Source organism: Lycorma delicatula, chromosome 4 (assembly GCF_047948215.1).
Source record: "Lycorma delicatula isolate Av1 chromosome 4, ASM4794821v1, whole genome shotgun sequence".
Classification (NCBI taxonomy): Eukaryota; Metazoa; Arthropoda; class Insecta; order Hemiptera; family Fulgoridae; genus Lycorma; species Lycorma delicatula.
This window is the reverse complement of record NC_134458.1, coordinates 195,717,073-195,738,529: the sequence shown is the minus strand read 5'-3', so window position 1 is coordinate 195,738,529 and position 21,457 is coordinate 195,717,073. Positions and strand designations below refer to the sequence as shown.

Genomic DNA, 21,457 nt, shown 5'->3' with positions numbered 1-21,457 from the left:
ACAAAACTGATTTGAGAAATAAATAATTTATTTGAGTCGAATATATTCGACTTGCTTTTAAAATAAATAAACTTTCTGTTTCCGGAGACCGGTAAAAAATTAAATATAGATTATTTGTGTCTTTTAGCCTTCCTAATGAGGTATTAATGATATCTGAACCCCCTTCATGCCTTATCATCCAGTATATTCTAGTCTTCCCTAGCTTACTAATTTAATAAAAATTTGCTTCCTTTTCATTTAAGACTAAATATTGTCGTGTTGGAGTCGTAATTTTTTAAAAATGCTTTCGATTTTCATGTTTAAGTAAGCAGAATTTTAAATTGATGTCGAGGTTTGGCAGCTGATGTTTGCCTGATTAAAGTATGTGTGTAGTCTCCTTTTATTACCATAAATTTAAATTTAAATAAACGAAGTCGTAATTCAATTCTATAGTTTAAATATCTGTGATTCGATAAAAAAAAGGTGGGTTTGGAGGGAAACAAAGGGTTTCCCTCCAAACAAATAGAGAGAACTGTTAATTAACTGAACAAATATCAGTTTGCTTGTAATCAGTAGAAATAACCTTGGTTAGAAATTGTTGAGTTTTGTGAACGGAAAAACTTTATAGTTAATTTGGTTAAGATTAGATTTGCCTACCGTAAAAGCAAAATTTTATTGATTTGGTTGAGATTAATTTTCTGTGTGTACTGCATAATTTTCCTTAGTGTTAACATAAGTCGTATCTCGTATATCCATTATTTATATAATTTTAATAATGAAAAAAAAAAATTAATATGAACATAGTTATGGAAATGCTTTGTTTTCGAGTTGCGGCTAGCCGAAGATTCCGCCCAGGTTTCAACTCTTCTAATAAAAAAAGCTCTACTGTAATTTTTAGGATGAAAATTAAGGAGGAAAGTTGGTGTTTTCTTAAATAATTTGAGCTGGGAAATAGGATAAAATAGGTCCCAGAACTGTTAACTGCAGTAGTTTTTAAGATATCCGACGTGAAACACAAAATTCGGTGTCGAATTTTGTCGACCCATCGAGGGTCGTTCAGAAACTTCTCGGCCTGACAAAGAAAACAACACTTCAGAAACTTTTTTTGTAATTTTCAATACGCCTTGCTGTATCATACATTTAAACGTCTTTCTAACTTTTTAATACCTTCAGTATAATGCGATTTTTCCAGATTTGCAAAATAAACGATCGTCTCGGCTTTGCCCTCATTATTTTAAGTGACTCTTTATCCAGAGAGCCATTTCTTCAGTTTTTGGAAAGGGAAGTAATCGCTGTGAGCCAAATCCGGTGAATGCACGTTGTCGTCCGGGGAATGCACAAATGTAGAAGCACGTCGAAGCGTAGGTCGGGGAATTTTGCAACAACTTGAAATGTATGTGCAAACGTATTAGCTTGGTGAAAGAGCACATATTTAGCTTGAATAACGCTCTTTAAGTCGGTTCAGTAATGAAACTTCACACTCCACGGTGATTGTTCAACCTTTTAAAAATTGTGAATGAGCACCGTATCCGTGACTTTTCCTGCAAAAACATAGTCGTGATTTTTCTTGCATAAAAAGCTTTGGCATTCTGTAGCGCATTTTCACCCGCTCCCATCCACGGTTTGGTCTCTAGTGTATAATGGTGAATCCATGTTTCATCTACTGTCGTGAACAGCGGAATTCCGTTTAAATAAGTCTACACCTCCCCAGAAGTGTTCAGTCGAATACGTTTTCGGCTGACTGTTAACGAACGCGGCACCCATCTAGTAAAGCTTTTGTTCAAATCCAAAACATCGTGTAAATTGTAGTGGACGCGATTTACCGACACGTTTGCGATGTTAACAGAGTCGCGTACCTACAGTCGGCAGTCGTTTAAAACGGTATTGGATTTTTGTGACTATTTTGGGCATTCCGTGCCGACCAAGTTTAAATTCATCAACCCGATGTTTTATTTTTGAAAACGAAGGGAAAGAATCCTTTAAAATAGTATCTAACTCTGTTTATAGTCTTTTAATAGAAAGTAATAGTTGAAACTTTAATTTGATCCATTTTTCAGAAAATATCAAAACCTGTTTGCTTTACTAGATCGCAAACAGCAACTGTACGCACACCTCGGAAACTTCACAGCTTTCCATCTAAAGGATAATATTTGACAAAAATCATAGTCATTTTTTCATACTTGCGCCATCTCTGTCCCAGGCCGAGAACCTTTCAGACGACCCCGCTAAATAAATGAAGATTTCTAGAAAAGTTATTTTCCATCCGCAATTACATACATATTACTTAAGAGACACGCAATACTTATGTACATGAATATTATTTTATCGGTTTTATTTTTTTTACAGAGTTAACCGCTATTGAGTGATTATTTTATCGGGTAGTAATAGTATTACTGTAATTTTTACTTATACGTATATTAATGACGTCAGCCGCTTTGCGGTGGTTACAGTATGGTTGAATGGGTTTAATGAGCACTTGAGTGCGAAGTTTAAATATTCCATTCATGTTCAATTTGGACGGTATCGCTTATATAGCAACACAAGACATCTATCTCTGTGGTTAGTAGTGGAGATTGATTATTATATATTGTACGTTGAGAGATTGCTGGTGTCTATTAATGTTGCTCCTAACCTATATATTGTTTGTAGGAATGAAAAAGACAAAATTTAAATATCTCTTTAAGATGGACGGCCGGTCTATTGTAATACTCTCCATTGTAGTTTAATTTATTAAAGTGACAAGTTAAATGGTGGTATAATTTACAAAGTTTTTTTATTAAATTTCGTTAATAAAAAAATATAATTATTATAAAAGTATATAATTATTGATACTACCAAAAAAAGGCAGCCCAATGGCTCACCCCGAAAATGTTACGTGGTTTATGTTTCATTACACATGATTTTATTAAATGTTTTTCCAATTGTAACTAAATAACGTTCATGAATTTAGCGCACTAACAACAAAAACGTTTACAACGAAAAGCTTCAAAATCCCGAAAACTTTTATCTGTTTCTTGAGTTGTGATTTTTTAACACAGTTCTAACCTCAATTTTTTCCTTTTTATCCCCAAAACACAAATATAATTCTAAATAAATATTTATAAACAAAAATTAAAAAATAAAAACATTACAGTACCAAAAAAAAATCAGAATTAAAAAAAAATTACGACAAAAAAATAAACTAACAACTATATAATAAATTGTATTATGTACTATAAATGGGTTAAAACCCTTTGATGGGGGCTTTGATGGGGAAGAAATTTGTGGATCCAACAAGATGCTAATAGAAAAACTGCAACGAAAAACAACCGCTTTCTGCCTTTTACAACGTTTAAAAATTATTACTATTTTTTGGAGTGGGGGTGCAATTTAGCAAAAACATTTTTACATAAAAGATTAATTTTTTATAATTGTTCGCAAAAATATTTAAAAGAAAAATGCAACGAAAATCACCTACTTGTACTGTATTGCCTTCTCTAATTCTTCAGAATTAAAACCATTTTTAGGGGTGGGGTGAAATTTAGCAAAACTTTATTTTACAAAATTGCTTACCTCATTAATATTCACAAAATTAAAAAAAAAAAAATATATATATATATATATAACCTTAATCATGCCAACTCTGGAGACTATTTCGTTTTTTCCCCTGTACCATCACCATCTGACCTTTTGGATTGAAAATTTAATAACATCAATATCCCTACTATAGAAATATTATAGCCAAGTTTGGTGAAAATCGGTCAAGTAGTTCTGGAGATTTAGGCGATTTACACGCCAACATACATACTTACGTACTTACATTTTGTCGCACAAATTTTGATGCCATTTTTTGGTATTATGGCGTCCTTAGGGGTCAGTTCGTCAAGATTCGGTGAGAACCGGATATGCCCGATTTTGACCCTTTACCATAGTTTCCCTTGTATACATCTATAGCTGCTATATAGACGGAAAACTTAAAATAAGCAATATTCGGGTGTTGACAATTGTGTATCGTTATCGGAATACGGGTAGTCACATTCCCGTCCGTTAAAAAAAAAAGTTCTGTTGACAAATACTCAACTTATAAAGTTGAACTTTTGTAATATATTACAGCGTTTAGAAGGTTATCCGTCTGACACAGAGATGGTACAATATACTGACCAAAAGTTCGATTTTTTAGATGGTGCGCTGCAAAGGTACAGCGTGCACGTTTAGTTATTTATTTGTGGCGATCTAGTAAAGCAAATTAATCGTGTTATTTTCTGAAAAATGGATAAAGTTGAAGTTTGAGCTCTTGAAAAGGATTAACCCCGACGGACACTTAAAAAAAGAGTTAGATTACGGTTTAAAGGATTTTTCTCCTTCATTTTCGATTGTAAAAAAGAGGGTCGTTGAATTTAAAAATTGTAGTACTTTATTCAAGATGATGGTCACCCGGGAAGTCCAAAAACTGCTAACGACCGACGAAATAGTCATAAAAATTCCATTTTTTGAATTTTTCTATTTCACTTAAAAGTTAATTAAATAAATATATAATATAGTAATTTTATGAATTCCTTTTTAATTAAAAGTAGAGTTAAATTTTAAAATGTGCAAATGTGGGGGGAAGGTCATCGATGTGCCGTTATTCCGGTTTACGTACGTAGATGGATACGTACATACATATAAGCATATGTGTGTATTAGCAGTCGCATACTTTACACCTCAGAAACCTATGTAGAATTTGTCGTGACATTTCTATTAAAAGAATTGTTGCTATAATTTTTGCAAAAAGTCAGATTTGGGCTTTCCTTAAAGCGGTTGAATATTACTCGAATTGAAAAGACAGTTCAATTCTAAAAGATACCTTTAATAAAAAGTTTTAATGAAAAGAAAAGTTTCCGATATTCTGTTTTAACTTTTGATTCTCTCTGAAATGCTATATTCCCAGTGAATAAATTAAAAGTAAGCTGTTCTTGCAAGATAAGAGACTGAGGACTTAATATCGCTTCAGAGGATGAGTTGAAACGATAGTAAAAGAATCATTCGGATCGGCCCAGCGGTTAGTAAGTTTCGGAACACTAATAAAAATGGCGGAGTGGTAGCGTCTCGGTCTTTCATCCTGGGGTCCCGGGTTCTAATCCTGGTCAGGCATGGGATTTTTCATACGCTAGAAAATTTCATTTCCACATTTCCACGTACAACCATCTCTTCTGTAATATTCTACGGTGAATAATTCATCGAGAAAAAGAAAAAAAAAATATTTTTGCGTATTGGGATACACTAACGACAATTTATTATTCCTGAAACTCATTGCTTTTATTTTAAAAAAATGTCGTAAATTGTTTTTAAAATAATTCTCATTGATATCCAAGCATTTTTTAGATCAGGAGATAAATTTGACGATTCCTTCGTTAAAGAGCTCCCTTGTTTTTTCGTTGAACCAGTCGTCGTCATTGGACTGTATTTTTTTCAAGAATAGATAAAAATCGGATGATGTCAGACACATATTCTACAGAGGATCGTCCAATCCGCGTTTTGAACAACACGACCAAGAGTGTTGTCGTGGAACTGTTACATTCCCTAGTGTACGGGCCACTTCAATCATTATCATTATATAGCACCCAGTAACCTTTTTAAGTTTACCTTTTTGCTTTGATGGTTTCTTCTCGTGACTGATAAAGACCGATAATGCCCAGATCTTGTTTCATCGATGTCGAATAAAATACTAATTTTTGTAGACTTACTACTCCTTTTGTCAACAGGTATTTCACAACAAGCTATTACTGAATTTCAACCGGACGGAGTTTAAAATCGAATCACCGATCGCACCTTGCAATCGGTGAGATTAATGTTCGATAAAATTAATGAAACGATATTGAAGAGTAAATGGCTTATGCGATCAAATGCCTGTAGCTGACTGACAGCGACACAAACCGGGATTCGAACCCGGGACCTCCGGATGAAAGCCCGATCCGCTACCACCCGCGCAATGAAGGCCAGCAACTTAAGTAACTTAAGAATGCAGACTCAGTTGTCGTTCTCGTTCAGCCCAACAGCGCTGGTGTAACTAAATGACGTTATATTATAGGTTATAAAAGCGGTTAGTCGCCACTGCTCATCTGACATGCTTTCTCGGTTTTATTTATCAAATACACCAGCGAGCGCTGGAGAATATATTTAAAATGACCGGTATGTGTTAATAAATTGCTATATATGATTAAATTTTTCAACATTGGAGGCGATTATACATATTAACAGGTAATTATGTATGATCACCAGATTAATCAAATTTACCGTAAACATATATAAATATATATATATATATATATATATATATATATATCGTGGGGCGTATATATCGTATATATCGAGGGGCGTCGCTAGCACCCTCTGCAACTCGATGCAAACTCTCTTCAGCCTTATGCAAAAAATTAAATCAAAACACATCCCGTGAAGTATTTTTCATGATTTATTTAATATCTATATTGAACACTGTTTGATTTACCAACGGGGACATACTAATTGAATGAATGAATTAACCTTTATTTCCCTTATACAAAATATGAGCTAAAAAAGAATTACGAGTAAAATATGTCGTTAGGAAAAATAATAATTGCAAAGGATAACCTGTGCCCAGGTATGAACCACTTTATATAATATCTTTAAAAAGAGAGTTTAAAAATTAAAACTATTTTTTAAAAATTAAGGTTTTTACATAAATAAATAAAAGTTCTTACAAACAAACACTTGATTGTTAAAGACTGAGATCATTTAAAATTTAAACGTATTATCTTAGAAAAACGACGAAAGAATAAACAAATCAATTAAATTAGAGCAAAATGAATATTAATATTCTTTTAAGTTGTTAACACTATTTTGTAATTATATAAAATAATATTATGACTATAATTATAAATTTACCCTTAATAAGTTTGCCTTCCTTAGTTTGGATTAGATTCCGTTATAGGATTTTATTTAAAAAACCAAAACGTTATTAAAATTAAATGAGAAAATTAACTAATTATATGTCATTTAGTCTGGATGGCAAAAACACGTTTATAATTAATACACATCATTTGTTATTATTCGTTCGTCTATTTCCTTAAGGAGGTTTTTATTCACTCTGCTTTACGCAAATTTAGTAGGAATAACATTTATCAGTTTAGTAGAAATATATATGAAACGTCTTCTGCAGCGATAGGTGATACTAGGTGGCCTCAGATTATATGATGAATTACTGCTATTAGAGATTTTTATAATTTGGTAATATATAAAACAATGCTTTTGGCGTACAGCTGTCACATTTATGTTTAGTAGATGTTCGTTAAACCAAACATTGACACCCCGATGACTTTCTTCAGCTGATCTTATAACCTCATCCCATGACGAGCCCGTGAAAAACAAGGCAGTTTCATCAGCTAAAGACAATTAGTAAAAGAATGTGGTTTTAAATCCAGAAACGACCAAAAAGGAAAAAAAAGGTTTTCATTCTCACCCGTTTACGGGGATTTGAAAACATCAGAAAATTACGTGAAAAAAGTTACCTAACCGTTGTATAAAAGTTTAAGGTACGGGACCGATCAGGTACATATTTTCCTATCCCCTTTGACCGATTATGACAAAATAAAACCTCATCGACGATCCATTTACAGAATATGCCAAATTTTAGCTGAATAAATCCATCCGGTCTGGAGTGATCAAAGAAAAAACAAGCCAACATACAGTTGGATACGTCAGTAAATACTTTCGGAATTTAAAAAAATTAATATCGTGATTTTCATTGACAAGAAAGGGTTACAAAAAATCAAGATACGCAAAACTCCTGAAATATAAAATTTGATTTGATTTGGATACTTTTCGTATGTATACACAGCGAAGAAGGTTTTCGGTGTCACAAAGAAAACGAAATTTTTAGAAATTAAAAAAAAATAATTAACATAGTTATCTTGTGTAACTCGATAGTAGATTAACAGAAACGATTTTCTAGCTTTTCAATAACCTTAGTACAACACGATTTGTCCAACTCTGTTAAATAAGTGGTTTTATCGGCGTTGATCTCATCATTTGAAGTTAATTTTTATCTAATGAGCCCTTACTTCAGGATTGGAAGTGAAAGTAATCACTGGGATCCAAATCCGGTGAATGCGGCGCATGTAGAAGCGCTTCCAAGCTCAGGTCACGATTTTGCAGTGTAACCCGAGAATTTTGTGCAGGTACATTATCGTGGTGAAAGAATGCTTTCTTTTTGGCCGTGTGGACGTTTAGTCTGATTAGATTTTTCAATCGGTTCAGTAGTGAAGAGTATTTATTACTCCCCGGTGATGGTCCCGCATTTTTTTTTTAATCTATGAGCACCGCGTCACGAGAATCCTAAAAAACAGTAGCTGTGACTTTTCCTTCATATGGAACCGTGTTTGTTTTCTTCAGTGTACTTTCACCTGCTCCCACCAACTGTTTGGCCTCTGGCGTGTAATGTTGAATCCGTGTTTCATTTGCTATTATAAAATGTCGAAGAAACTGAGTGGAATCGCGTTTAAATAAGTTTAAACACCCTCGAGAAGTGTTCAGCCCGAAAAATGTTTGGTCATGTTAACAAACCGGGCACCTATCGACCGGAAATTTTAATACCTAAAACACTGAAAAAAAATATATATAGCGGACAAAGTGTTTGAGATTTTTCCCTTTCAGCAAGCTCGCGTACCTTCAGGCGGCGATCATTAAAAACGATATTGGGCATTATTTTGACGATCTCTGTCATAGCAGCGTTCTGGCGTTCCAAGCATTCATGTAATTGAGTGGATGTACGACGTTTGGCTTGACTGACTCGGATCAATATTCTTAATGTTTAACATTGGTTGATGCATATAACGTCCTGTACGACTGCTCAAAATATGAGTTCAGGCACGCAGAGGTGGTCAGGGAGCTTGAGGGTATTTATTTGAGTCTGGATTTGCAGTCTAACTGGAAGAATAGAGATAAGTGGCACATTTCTGAAAGAATTTTAGGTTTTTAGCGCTCGATAGGACTGCAGAGGATGTTTAGTGTAGATTAGTAGCCTGGGTGGCTAGGGACTCGTTTGGGTATTTTTCCGCCAGAGTAGGCGCATTCGGCAACTGTGCTCTCCAGTTGTTGTTTGGTATGTTCGTGGGATTGGTAATTTTAGTCGCTTTGGTATGGTATGTCAAAATTGCGATGTTGCGAACAATTTTTGAGGGTATGAGATTAATATTTTGTTGTAGCTCAAGTTGTAAATTTTTACTGGTTATCAGATTTTTTTTGTTTTTTTTTTGTATTCGATTTAGGTGAGTTTGAAAATTATCATTTGTTAGTCGATGGGTTTTAACGCTGATGGAAATGTCCTTCGAGGAATTCGCATCGGTGGCATCTTGACAGAGGCCAAACTGATGACTGTGTTTTATCGAGTTTGGAGGATCTAAAAGACGACTTCTGGTATAGCCCATCGTGGCTTGGAACTGAGGGGGTAGTGGAGCAACCAGGATCATCAAAAGGCGGGTGTCTTCTCCTATGGAGTCAGGATGGATGTACGACCGCGTTTAAATACAGCTGCCTACTTTTTTACGATCGAAAACAAAGAGAAAGAATCCTTTTAGTGTTTGTCGCTGTTAAAACAAAACAAAGTATTTTGTAATAGCTCAAACTTCAATTTTATTCATGTGTTTTTTAGAAGATGTTAAAACTTGTTTGATTTATTCGACCGCTTAAAACAAGCAAATAAACTCACGCATCTGAAACTTCGCAGCATTCCATTTAACTTCACAAATATATTTTTATTTGGTCATGCTTGCGCCATCTCTGTGTCATAGGTCAAAAGCTTCCCGAACGACCGTAGTGTACTGTGTTGTTGTACAGTATAAATACATAGTCGAGAAAATAAAAATTTCTTAAATTTCAAAAATAAACAAAAAAAAAGTAATTCCGAGTGACAGTTATTTCATTGAAATTCGTATTACGTATGTATGATGATTTCAAACAAAAACGTATATAATTTACTGCTTAATAATATCTGTTTAGATATGCCGTAGAATAATTGTGACGCATGTTAAATACGAAACATACAATTTTAGATGCAGCTGCTTTTTTTAAAACTAATGATGTTATTTATTTAGTAATTCACTGCGGTGAGCAAACTGAACCTATCGTCTAGTAGGACTAATTATCATCGCATTGATTTGAGCTTAGCTTGCTTATACATTCTGTCCCGCAAGAAAGACAAGCTGTAATCGCTTCACAAATCTCTGAAAACAAGACGAAAATGCCAGCGGATATTTAAAAACAGACCGGTTTGATATATTTAAAAATTTTTTAATTAGCTGTTAATAAAATTATTTGTTGTAAGAGGATATTCAAAATATTTCTTTAGAATGAAATCAAATATCGCATTAAACCAGTCAAATCAATAATGGAATAATTATTTTTTTCTTTCATATGTGGAATTTTGAAAAATATCTAATTTTAATTTGTTATATTTAAAAGAGAACATATTCTTTTTAATTCGATCGACGGCAGCTTGATTTGAATACCGTTTTTATTGTAACTCATTAACGGAACTAAAAAAAGTTTTGATTAAATTTAATAAAAACGATTTTCTGATGTAAGAAACAATCATTGTCACATTATGGTTTAAAGATTTTAATTAAAAATAAATTCCGTTTGCGTGAGGTCAATTACTACTACCTTATTCAAAATGTTCACTAAAAATAAATAAAACATATATTAAAAAAAAAAAAATGAATGGAGATTCGGTAAAATATTTTTGTATTTTAAATAATATTTTTACGCTATAAAAATTTTAAAAACCCAGGACGAAAAAAAACGTAAAAATGTGAAATAATAAAATAACTATTTTTACCTTATAATTCTCTTTGACATTGTGCTATTGTTTTTAAGACAATAAAGTTTAAGATTTTGATTGAACGTCGTATGTGATCCGTACGTAGACCGCATATATAAACTTTAGGAGTTAACATGATAGTCACGCACGACGGTTAATTTTCCGGATGTTAATGTTCGTATGTATGTGTATGTGTTCGGTGTTGACCTATAAATCACCTTATATCTCCAGAACTACTCGACCGATTTTTACCAATCTCGGTCAGATCACTTATATATATGCGGCATTGATACCGCTAAATTTTCAATCAAAAGGTGAGAAGGTAGGGGACTCAAGCTAAAAAACTAAATTGTCTCCAGATTTTGCATAATTAAGATTATTTATTTATTTTTTGATAATTTTGTGACTTAATAAAGTAAACGACTTTTGTAAAAACGTTTTTTGGTAAATTTCACCGCAACCCCTAAAAATGGTTTTAATTTTGAAGAGTTACAGAAGGTAGTACAGTACAAGGGAGTGATTTTCGTTGCATTTTTTTTAAAAATATTTTTGCGAACAATTATTAAAAAAATCTTTTGTATAAAAATTTGTTTGCTAAATTGCACTCCCGCTACAAAAAATAGTAATAATTTTGAAACGCTGTAGAAGGCAGTACAGCGGTCTTTTTCATTTCGTTGCAGTTTTCCTATTATAATCTCGTTGGATCCACAAATCTGTTCCCCCATCAAAAAGGGATCTTAACCCAGCCAACCCCTCCACCCCTTACACACCCCACATACCACGTAGCGACCGGACAACTGCTGTAGTCGTCTGTTATGTTGTAACGTTACAGGTGAGCCGTGGAATTAATGAATAATATTTAAAGTGGCTGCTAGTACCGCTACATCCGAGCAAATGAAGTACGGTATGCGTGCGCGCTTTAACCTGAATCATTGAATTAAATAAACGAAAAAATATTGTATTTATATAAAATGATAAATATTTTAAATTAAGTTTGTGTGTGCGCGCGCGCGTGTGTAAGCCGTGCATCAGAAAACAGCCGCGTGACGGGAAAGTCCTACAACTGTATGATCAGTATTTTTTCCATAAAATCAATTTATTATTATTTATGTAACGTTTCATAATTCAGCGTTAACGGTATTTTAAATTAGTTATTTTATTTTGCTAATATATAAAAGTACTGCATGTATATTTTATTATTAATTATAAAAATTTGAGAAAGACTGAGAGTGTGTGAAAAACGGATAGCGAGAGATAGTGATAGCGAGCATGAGTGGGAGGGGGTATAATTTTTATTAAAATAGAAATGTCGTGCGAATAAATAGAACTACTTATATAGTTTTTCATGCATTTTTGGAATTCATGTAAACGTTTTTACATCACCCTTTCCCACCTACAAAAATTTACTTATATGTAATTTTGCGTGATGTAGAACAATAAAAGGCTTTTTGTTCCACATCGTAACCTTTATATAATTTTTACGGAACTTGTAATGCACTTTTGTCGGAATAAATTTTACTCTTAAATGATTTCATTTTATCTATTTTTAAACACGTATTGCGATTTCAGCTTCTGAATCTAAAGGAATATTTAAATATCCACATTTACCTTCGTATAAATTTAAGTTAATTTATGACCGGATTTATGTATTCTTTTATCGTATTTTATATATCTTTATCATCGAAGTCAATCTCTTCCTGTGCTTTAAAACTATTATTAAAGAAATGTTATTAATTAAAAATATTTAGATTGAAGTAAAATACGATAAAGAAATTTTTTATTATTTTTAACTGAATATTTTCTAGAATAAATTTTTAATAAATGAATAAATAACAGTTTAAAAAATATCCGGGTTTTTTTGAGGGCCTGATCAACTATTTTTTTTTTTTAAATATGGATTTTAAGAATAAAACATAACATTTTTAACTCAAGTGTTTAAGTTTTATTTTGTAAAAGTTTATTTTAACTTTTATTTTCATTATAAATATTACTATCCTGGAATAAACGAACGCTACATGTATAAAAGTCATTCGCAAAAAAAAACCAGTAATCAATAAAAATAATGCACAGAAATGTCGTCGTTATTGTAATATACAGAGTGATACTTATGGATGGAAACAGCGTTATAATGCATATCTGAGAGGTATTTGGAGACAGAAAGAAATAGGGTTCTACATAGTTAAAAAAAAATCTGCAATATGATAGATTTTTAATTTTTTTCCTCCATATTGGGTCAAACTTATTTTTTTAAAAATTGGAACATGGGCATTTAACATATGATTTCGTTTTAAATTTTACAAGAAAAACAATGATGAAACCAGTTTTTCTGTTAATGCGTTCGTTATCGAGTTATAAGGATTCAAACTTGCAACGACTGAAAAATCGTGTTAACAACAAAACGAGGTAAATTGCGCTGCATGAACAATTTTCTTCCATTTTATATCCATAATGCAAACAATAGTATGCTTATTATGTTCGTCATTGTATTGTAGGGCCTTTTATTTTAGATGACAATCTTACAGGAGATGCTTACTGCGACTTGTTACCCGATAGGATTTTACCAAATATCCGGAAAAATGTCGAACAAGAATTAAATAATAACGTATGGTTTCAGCAAGACGGGGCACCACTACATTATTATCTAAGGGCACGGAAAGTTTTAAATGAACAATTTCCAAGTTGCTGGATAAGTCGTAGAGTAGTTGTAGACCAACCAGGTTGGTCTAGTGGTTAGCTCGTCATCGCAAATCAGCTGATTTCGAAGTTGAGAGTTCTACGGTTCAAATGCTAGTAAAGGCATCTTCTTTTATAAGGACTTGAATACTAGATCATGGAAACCGGTGTTCTTTGGCCGTCGGGTTTCAATTACATATCTCAGGACTGTACAAAACTACACTTCATTTACATTCATAAATATCATCCCCTCAAGTAATACCTATGAGGTGGTTCCGGAGACTAGAAAAAAAAGAAAGAGTAGCCGTAGAATGGCCTGCCAGGTCCGCAGACCTGTCTAGAAAGAGTAGCCGTAGAATGGCCTGCCAGGTCCGCAGACCTGTCTCTAGTGGATTACCTTTTTCGGGGTACCTGAAACACAATGTTTATAGAACAAAACCTGCAGAAATTAACGAATTGTAAAGGATAACTGACGAATCTGCTCTTGTACCACAGACATGATACAAGTTATTAACAGATATAACTTGAGGTTAGCACACAGCTGTAGGGGGAAGCATTTTGAACATTTATGGTAAAACGGTATGCTTTCAAAATTTATTTCATTAGTAATTTACGATCGAAAACATTTATTTAAAGTAAATAGTATCAGTTGATATAGCCGTTTAATTTGTTGTGTGGCTTATTATTAGTTACCGTTTATTATTATCAATATTATAGTACTGTTTAAATTTTGTTGTATGCGTTATGAATGTAAAATGCAATAATATTATTCATGCAGCATGTTTTACCTCGTTTTATTTTTAACACGATATTCAATCGTTGCAACTTTAAATGTTTATAACTCGATAACAAAAAAAAGATGGTTTTACCGTTATTTTTGTGTACAATTTTAAATAGAAATCATGTGTCATATGTCCCCACCTTCTCGTTTAAAAAGATTAAGTTTGATCCAAGATGGGGTACAAAAATTAAAAACCTACCATAACGCAGATATTTTTTAACTATGTAGAACCCCATTACTTTCTGCCATCAAATACCTCTCATATATGTAGTATAAGATTGTTTCCATACTTTAATATCACCCGGTGTTTTATAATTGTGTATAGTAATATGCATGAGAGATTGTAGAAGGTTAGACGTATTATATATATATATATATATATAATACTTATATTATAGTTCACGTGTGAACTTAATTAATTAATTTTTATATTTTATATTATTTTTTTATGTATTATTATACAAGGTAACTCCTCGTTTGACGACCTACTTTGAAATAAAATAATATTTGAAATATGTAACTTAATGAATTAGTTTTTAATTGATTATTTCTTAGTATTTGCTCATTCATTTTTCTTTACGTAATGTCTTTCGGTTATATAAATAATCGATAAAGCGATGGAAGAAAATATTAAATCATTTTTCTTCATAAATAAAAATTGTTATTACTGTCAAAGGATGAGGAAATGCAGAGTTGTTTGTTTTGATCGTGTAAGCCCTTAGAGAACATTATATTGTTAAATATTGAATCTTTTTTTTTTTTACTTTTCGTACCGAATCGATTCAGAAAATAAATTTGTGATTTTTAGTTCCATCAGATTGTTGTTTGAAGAGTCACCTTAATAGGTCTTACTATGTAGAAGTTCGGATTTCATCAGTTATTTGATTACAAAGTATGTTTAATTATTATAAGATTTATGAGCCCTATTTAAATATCTTAGATTTTTTCTGCACGCGATGAACCGGTAAATAACTATTAGTATGTGGAAATTTCAGATTTTTTCCGTTGATTGTTTACAAAACATTTGTCGTTAAAAAGGTTTTTATAGAGGAAATGTGTAGGGATCTGCCGGTGACTGTATCAATATTTTGTAGCGACTGTATTCATTTTTTGGGCCTTTACTGTTTCTCCCCCGCATTGGGGGTTTTTACGTTACTTATTACGTATTATATTAATTAGCGGGTATTTGAAGGTACTTCCAGAGAAATTACGAATATAATCTTTCTTTTTTTGTTTAGCTTCCGGAACCGTAAGGTATTACTTCAGAAGATTATATGTATGCCTTGCGTAGCCTCAGGTCGACCATTCGTAACCCACCGGTTTGGTCTAGTGGTGAACTCGTCATCACGAATCAGCTGATTTCGAAATCGAAAGTTCTAAGGTTCAAATCCTAGTAAAGACACTTTTATATGGATCTGAATACTAGATCGTGGATACCTGTGTTCTTTCGTGACTTTTTTCTGTTTAACCTCCCGAGTCCGACATTAGGTATTGCTTCAGAAGATGATATGAATGATTTGCAGCGTATGTGAAAATGCCATGCCTGATCGGGATTCGAACCCGGGACCTCCGGATGGAAGGCCGAGACGGTACCACTTGGCCTTTCATCTGAAGAATCACACATCCCAGGAACGGTCGATCTTAGACTGTACTTCATTTAAATTCATGCATCCTCTGAAATAATTCCTTACGGTGGTTCCGGAGACTAAAAAGAAAAAACCAAGTAAGAGGTCGACGTGGTTAATTGAAACCCAACCGACAAAGAACACGGGTATCCACGATGTAGTATTTAAATCTGTCTAAAAGTTACTGCCTTTACTAGGATTTGAAAGCTGATTTGCGATGACGAGTTTAACCACTTGACTAACCCAGTAACCTACGCTCGCTTGTCGAGGTTAGCGAGTGTAGGTTAATTTTGGTTAGATTATATTTTTAAGAATAACGTTTATATTGGACCTCTCAAAGAAACATTTGGAAGACCCATCCATGTTTGAATAAAATCAACGAGTAGATACAAAAAAAATAGGTTGCGAGCGAAGCGAGCGTAGGTTAAGTACGGTTAAATTATATTTTTAATTAGTTGCAAAAACCCGCCGATTTGGAAGAAAATATAAAATATACAATACGTAATATTAAACGTAAAAAAGGACCACTGTGGGGGAAAAATAGGAAAGGCCCTATTTTTCTTATATATTGAAGTAATGAACTGAATATATATATATATATATATATATATATATATATATATATATATATATAAATCTTATATTACGCAATATATAAATTTCCATTTTTTTTATTTTATTATTTTTTTTATAAATTCATACACAGCTCATAGGGATTTAGAGTTGATTTATTATTCAATAATTCAGCTTTACGTTTCCGAATAATCTTCGAACTCCGGATTCAGATCTCGACCAACTTTTACATCTTTCATACACCTAGAAATTACTGCGAACATATGCTGCAAATAATTTAATTATTAATATAATAATAATAAAATTAAATACACGACCTATTAATAAAAATTGAAAACTCATGACCATATTTTAATTCTTTTAGTTTTTCGAACACGGCACCGTTTGGCATAATAAATATTATATGTAATTTTAAAACAGCTTACCAAATTCTAATTTGATTTCCTCGAGCGCTTTCGGATATTCTGCCATCTTCATTAAGATAATTATGATTAACATATGTACAACTATAATCTTACATAATAAAATTATATATACATATATATATATATATATTTATTTATTTATATATGTTAATCATAATTATCCTTATGAAGATGGCAGAATAGCCGAAAGCGCTCGAGGAAATCAAATTGGAATTTGGTAAGCTGTTTTAAAATTATATATAATTTTAATACTTTGTTGTGCGAAATTTCGTTCTGTATTATATATATATATATATATATATATAAAATAATAATAATAATAATAATAATAATAATTATTATAATAAAAAATTTACTTACATGTCACAAGAATTCACTTTGAAGTTGTAATCGTAGATTTTTGTTATAGAAAATCCTGAATTATTCACGAACGTTTTTGCACTAATAATATTTTTCGATATTTTAAAGAATTTATATAAATGAAATTTATAATAATTTAATTAACGCAGCACAATAACTAAGTATGGTATATGAATTAATTTGTAAATATAAATTTAGTTTCTATTAATCATTTTATTAACTAAAATTAATCGTATAATAAATGTTTTGTAACTCAAATAAAAATATTACAAATTTTGTAACGGCTTTTTACAAGAATAACATATTATTCTATTAATTTTAAATAAAATGATTTCACAATGAGTTTGCATCACGAATTCTAGTTCAATTAAAATAAAAAAAAAAAAACACAAGATTTAATTAAAAATTGTTATTTAATATTTTACGAAATAATGAATTGTATATAAGTTTAAAATTTAATATATATCTTTTGAAAGAAATAATTTAATTTTTTGATCACTGACACTTGTTTATACACATCCAAACATCACGCAGAACTGTTGATCAAATGTCTAATGTCAGTAAATAAATTTCCCTTTATCCAATAAAATTTCCCTTTTATTTATTGACGGACTGATATCCCAGTATTAAAATAATCGCGTGCTGTTTATATAATATAATATAATATATTACAATAAATTTACTTTGGATATTCATTTTATAATGTTATTTTTACACATTTTTTAATTGCTTTTTTATGTCATCCCAGAGGGATTTGAGGGCTATATTTTCGAAAATTATGAAATTTCAATTAAATTTTTATTGAACAATAAAATTGTACGGCCTATTTATTGCTCAATTTAATGTTTGTATAAAATTGTTATTATTTTTTTTATATCATTCACTTTATAATAAATGTATTTATCATTCATTCTAAAAAAAATTGAAGAAATAAAATTGTATTACATTTTTTATGTGCGATTTTATATATCTTTATGTGTTATAAAAGATGTTTGTACTTTTAATTGTTTGATAATTTTTTTTATTTATTTCATAGTTGTATTTTTTTTAATAGAAATGTATTAAAATAATTCATTTTTGTAAAGATAAGAATCTTGCCATGAGATTGAACTAGTTTTACATCAGAGGATCAAGTTAGAAAGGCCCATTATGGTCCAGGCGGTATCTGTTTTAAAATGGACTTTTTCTATATGATAGCTAATTTTTTATTTAATGCCTCCGAAATATCATCAGAAATGATTATTTCGTTATGCGCCAGTTGAAAAAGGTGTGCTTAAATTTCTATTAAACAAAATGTTAAAAATTCGTAAAAATATCCATTTTTTCCTCCTAATTCCGCAGCTAACTCAATAACTGTTTATTTTAGAGAAAATATCGAGAGAGAAACAAAGTTTTCTTATTTAATTTTATACAACATATCATAGGTCGCAAATCGAAAAATATGTTATTGTTAATGCAAAAATAGCAATAAATGTCAAAAAAAACATTGGCAATAAATGTCAAAAAATTTTTTTCAAGTACTGATATTATCCATAGGACTTTCAGATTTTTTCTCAAATAATTTTTTTATATGCTAAATCCACACGCCAGATTTTAACAACATGGGTCTGACAGTTTTTACACAATAATTCTGCAATCAAGATTTAAAAAAAGCGATTTATCCAAATTGTGTAGAGCCTGAAATCAAGTCTCTATATATTTGAAAATTTAATCGCAAATAAAACAGCAGTCAGCTTTTCAAATGCATTTTGAAAAATTTAAAACGGTTAATTCAAACATACTGGTTTGTTTGAAAACCAGTTAATTGAAGGGTTAAGCTGTAGAGCGAGGTCACCCTCAGTACTTTGAGATTTCGCTTAATTAAGGTCATATTTTTCATAGTTATATTTATTAATAATTAAAAAATAATAGTTCCCCAAAAAATGTTTTTGCAAAATCGCACCGCCACTCCCAAAAATTATCAAAATAGCTAAGTGTTTAATTCTCTTAGTAGCCAAGTGTGTATAGTGTGTCATTAGTATCCCCTCTTAACACAAGGAGCGCTAGGGTAGCACTGAGGTACAGCTGTTTAGTCTCCTTTTTTTTTAAGTGGCCGTAAGGTATTACTTCAGAGGATGATATGTATGATTGTAAATGAAGTGTAGTCTTTTACAGTCTCAGGTCGACCGTAACTTAAATGTGTGGTTAATCGAAATCCAAACACCAAAGAACATCGGTATCTACGACCTAGTATGCATTGTTGTAGTCGTCCGCTATTTTGTAACGCCACAAGTGAGCGATACAATAAAATAAATGAATAATGTTTAAACTATAAAAATTCATTTAAAGTGGCCGCTAGTACCGCCACACCCGCGCGAGTGAAAAACGGTATGCGCACGAGCTTTAACTAGAATCATTGAATTAAATAAACAAAAAAATATTATATTTAAATAAAATGATATATATTTTAAATTAATTTGTGTGTAAGCCGTACATCAGAAAAAGCGGCGTGGCGGAAAAGTCAGACAGCTGTCACTTTTTTTTTTAAAAAAACTTCTAATTTTTCACGTAAATTTAAATCCTTACCTTTATGTGACGTGGCTTCAAAATTCACAAAAATGTCAGTACAGTACGCAAAAAATAAACAAACAGACAAGGTCACAATTGATCACGATGAAATCAATTGTAACGTAATACTTATCATTAACAACACTTGAAGCTAACGCAAAAAGAAGAAATAAAAGACTTTTAAACAAACATACGAATCGAACCGTATATAAAGTATACACAGTATAGAAAGATGAAACGCACTGAAAGACGAGTAGCTGAAGTGACTTCACTGCACGTACGCATATTTAGTTTGCCATCATTTACTGACGGAATTCTGGCGCGTGCTGTTTATCTTTAGGCAGTTAGCGGCAAGAATTGTCCACCGGGCTGGTCTAGTTGTTAACTCGTCATCGCAAATCAGATGATGGTGTTCTTTGATGGGATTTTCTTCCCTACTCCCCTGGGCCGGACATACAATTAAGTAAAACTCAGCCCAGGAGAGTGTCCTTTGAACTCTTAACGAGCGTTCCCGCCTACCGGCAATATGTCCGGCATGGCAGGTCGGCTCGCCGGCTGGATCTTAGTTCCTGTTTTCTTTTTGTGCCCAACTCAAATGAGGGTACACTATAATTGGCTTCCCCCCACCGGTACCGGATCTTTCTTTTAATATCCCAAACCTTATTCTCTCCCTTGAAGTCCCCAGCCGATCATTGGGACCGACATATCTCGGCATGCCGACCGCTTTTTTTTTTGTGTAGGGGCTGTGGCTGGGTTAAGATCTCTTATTGATGGGGGAACAAATTTGTGTGGATCCAACGAGATGCTAATAGAAGAAACTGCAACGAAAAAGACCCACTGTACTGCCTTCTACGTTTCAGAGTTATTTTTTAGAATCGGGGTGCAATTTATCAAAAACATTTTTACACAAAAGATTTTTTTTATAATTGTTCACAAAAATATTTTTAAAAATGCAACAAAAATTACCCCCTTGTACTGTAGTGTCTTCTGTAACACTTCAAAATTAAAACCGGTTTTAGGAGTAGGAGTGAAATTTAGCAAAACGTTTTTTTACAAAAGTTGTTTACTTTATTAATATTCAGAAAATTATATAAAAAAAAAACAATCAATAACTTTTAATTGTGCAAAATGTGGAGACGATTACGTTTTTCTCTCCTGCATTCCCCACCCCCTTACCTTTTGCACTGAAAATTTAATACATCAATGCCCCTACTATAGAAATATTATAGCCGAGTTTGGTGGACATCAGTCTAGCAGTGGTGGAGATATAAGGCGGTTTACACGCCAACATACCTACATGCATTCATTCGTATGTAAATTTTGTCGTGATATACCCATTTTTGACCGATCACCATACTTTCCCTTTTATATAGCTGCTACATAGACGGGAAATTAAAAGAAAAAGTGTAAATTATATCGATGTATTGTTATGCATATGACATCAAAATACTGATCAAGTGCTTTAAAATTCTTATTTAGATTAGAATTGATGTTTGGTATATCCCGGTTTCGAATTACAATTAGGAATACCATTTCACAGATTTCGATCTTATGCAATAAATTAAACTAATGAGAAAAACATTTATGATTAAATTATGAAGTTTTAGTTTTTTGGTCTGTCTTTCTAAAAAAAAAGCTGATCTAATTTTTTCTCTTTAAATAGGCAGTTCTAGGTTTGAGT

The 21,457-nt window shown here is 32.0% G+C and overlaps 1 protein-coding gene across 1 annotated transcript in view; it reads right to left on the bottom strand.

Moving 5' to 3' along the window:
- LOC142324184 (uncharacterized) overlaps positions 1–17,748 on the bottom strand; it is a 315,884-nt gene extending 298,136 nt beyond the window's left edge. The window contains exon 1 of the mRNA XM_075364931.1: positions 17,230–17,748. The gene's annotated coding sequence lies outside the window, so the exon portion shown is untranslated. The remainder of the gene's footprint in view (positions 1–17,229) is intronic.
- Between the last annotated feature and the right edge of the window lie 3,709 nt (positions 17,749–21,457).